Source organism: Mandrillus leucophaeus, unplaced genomic scaffold, assembly GCF_000951045.1.
Source record: "Mandrillus leucophaeus isolate KB7577 unplaced genomic scaffold, Mleu.le_1.0 Scaffold158, whole genome shotgun sequence".
NCBI lineage: Eukaryota > Metazoa > Chordata > Mammalia > Primates > Cercopithecidae > Mandrillus > Mandrillus leucophaeus.
In genome coordinates this window covers 1,997,787-2,001,018 of record NW_012101565.1, presented here as the reverse complement: position 1 = coordinate 2,001,018, position 3,232 = coordinate 1,997,787, and positions in this window count along the sequence as shown.

Here is a 3,232-nt window from a genome sequence, read left to right as displayed (position 1 = left end):
GGGAGGCGGAGCTTGCAGTGAGCTGAGATCCGGCCACTGCACTCCAGCCTGGGCGACAGAGCGAGACTCCGTCTCAAAAAAAATAAATAAATAAATAAATAAATAAATTTAGCTTCTTATGGGAACGTCAGTGACGTCACAGCCTCCTCAGTGCCCGAGGCTGCTACTCCTCACTTTGTGACAGCCCTGGCTGGGTAGGGGCACAGGCCCGGGCACTCCATGCAGCCAGCAAGGCTGCTGATGGACTGACGTCACCGTCCCCGAACAGGCCAGGGATCCTCGGGTGCCAACACGGGTCCTGGCACTTACTGCCTGGAAGCCCTCCTAGACCCCACTGTGAGCATGAAATAAAACACCGTCCTTGTGGAATCCACCAGGGCTCCTGAGCCAGCAGCTGGAAGTAAGAGGTTTTCAGGCCTCAAGGCCTTTTCGCAACTCTCACAAGTGGCTCCTCCTCCTCCCACAAGTGGCCCCTCATCCTCATCTTCCTACATTCCTCTTGCTCCTCCCACTGGGACTGAACCCAAAGGCATCTCTTCAGTGGGGTGGTCCCAGCCTAGGGAAAGCCGGTGCCTCCAGCCCTTTAGTGCCCCTTCTGTTATGGCATGTCTCCTGTGAAGTCCGTCATCCCCACGGTCAAGCATGCTGTGCTCAGTGATTCTGTGTGCCCTGCATCACTTTGCTAGCAGGACAGGGATTGGCCTCCAGTCCCTCATCCCCAAAGCCCAGACTAGAACTTGACAGATGGACCTGGGGCCCCTCCCAGAGCTGGGCTTTGTGGAGGGTTCTCATTTGCTAACATCTGCCTCCCTCAGCAACCTTTCCTGTGTAATGGAACAGGTCCAGAAGAGCCATGTGGGCTGACACAGTAAGGCCTCCAGGCATCTGTGCAGTGACGTGAGCAAAGTGTGAGCTGCAGGGCGGGGTATGCCGTGCCTTGCCTAGGGGCCCGGGCATTGCCATCACAGGGAGCCTTGGCCATCAAACCTACATGGCTGCCCCATGGTGGGAAGCGTCGGGTGGAGGACTCTGCCACCCACTCTTGGGAGACACCCCTAAAATGAATGAAGGAATGACCTCTGTCCTGTTTTCACATCATGGGAGCCACACTGTGGCCTAGGATCCTGCCCGGACTGCAGGGCCCTGGATGGGGTGTGACATCCTGCCCCTGAGGGTGAGGCGGGGAGTCGATGTCACACAACTGAGCCACAGGGCCCAGGGACGTGGTGAAAGCCTTCCCCAGGACCCAAGTGCCCACAGCCCCTGCCCCTGCCCCATCCAAGCCCCAGAAATGCAGCTCACTCCAGCCTTTCAGTGCAGCCCCGCTCTGAAGCCCATCCGTCACCTCCCAGCACTCTCATGTTCCCAAAACCCTGTGTTCCCAGTCTCTTTGGTGTCCAAAACTGTCATTAAAGAAAGAAGGGGCTGGGCACAGTGGTTCATGCCTGTAATCCTAGCACTTTGGGAGGTCAAGGTGGGCAGATCACCTGAGGTCATTTTGAGACCAGTCCAGGCAACACGGTGAAACCCCGTCTCTACTAAAAATGCAAAAATTAGCCGGGCCTGGTGGCGTGTGCCTGTAATGCCAGCTACTTGGGAGGCTGAGGTGGGAGAATTGCTTGAACCTGGGAGGCGGAGGTTGCAGTGAACTGAGATCAAGCCATTGCACGCCAGCCTGGGTGACGGAGCGAGACTCTGTCTCAAAAAAAAAAGAAAAAAGAAAAAGAAAGAGAAGGTTAAATAGGTGTTAAGAAGCGTGGCTCTCACAGAGCTATAAAATGAGCACGTGTTCATTTCGTGTCTCCTGAGCTGAGCATTGTCCCCCAAAAGAGCCCCAGGCCGGGCATGGTGGCTCACGTCTGTAATCCCAGCACTTTGGGAGGCCGAAGTGGGTGGATCAGGAGATTGAGACCATCCTGGCCAAGATGCAGAAACCCTGTCTCTACTAAAATACAAAAAATTAGCCGGGTGTGGTGGCGTGTGCCTGTAGTCCCAGCTACTTGGGAGGCTGAAGCGGGAGAATCCAGGAGAATCACTTGAACCTGGGAGGCAGAGGTTACGGTGAGCTGAGATCACGCCACTGCCACTGCCTGGTGAAGAAGAAGGAGAAGGAGAAGGAGAAGAAACTGTCCTAACCCCTAGAGCCTGGGAATGCAAATTTATTTGGAAATGGGATCATTACACATGAAATTAAGCCAAGGGTCTTTAGACAAAGTCACTGTGGGTAAGGGCAGGCCCTGAATCCAATGACTGGTATCCTTACAGGAGAAGAGAGAGGGAGATTTGGGACACAGAGGGAAAGGCCACATGAAGATGGAGGTAGAGACGGGACTGAGATTATCACAGCAGAGGTGCCCCGGAGCCGGCAGCTCCACAGCAGGAAAGAGAACTGGCGGGTTCTTCCTCAGAGCCTCAGAGAGAACCAACCCTGCTGACACCTTGATTTCAGACCAGTGTTTTTGTTTATCTGTTTTGTTTACACACACACAGCACTGCAATTTCAGACTTCCAGTTTCTAAAACTGTGAGAGAATAAATTTCTGGCTGTTATTTTTTTATTTTTTTTGAAACAGAGTGTCACTGTGTTGCCCAGGCTGGAATGCAATGGCACAGTCTTGGCTCACTGCAACCTCTGCCTCCTGGGTTCAGGTGATTCTCCTGCCTCAGCCTCCTGGGTACCTGGCACAATCTCAGCTCACTGCAAGCTCCACCTCCCAGGTTCACACCATTTTCCTGCCTCAGCCTCCCGAGTAGCTGGGACTACAGGAGCCTGTCATCACACCCGGATAATTTTGTTTGTATTTTTAGTACAGAAAGGGTTTCACCGTGTTAGCCAGGATGGTCTTTATCTCCTGACTTCGTGATCCACCCACCTTGGCCTCCCAAAGTGCTGGTATCACAGGCATGAGCCACCGTACCCGGCCCCTGGCACTATTATTATTATTATTTATTTATTTATTTATTTATTTATTTATTTATTTATTTTGAGATGGAGTCTCGCTGTGTCGCTCAGGCTGGAGTGCAGTGGCCAGATCTCAACTCACTGCAAGCTCCACCTCCCGGGTTCACGCCATTCTCCTGCCTCAGCCTCCCAAGTAACTGGGACTACAGGCGCCCGCCACCTCGTCCGGCTAGTTTTTTGTATTTTTTAGTAGAGGCGGGGTTTCACCGTGTTAGCCAGGATGGTCTCGATCTCCTGACCTCGTGATCCACTCATCTCGGCCTCCCAAATT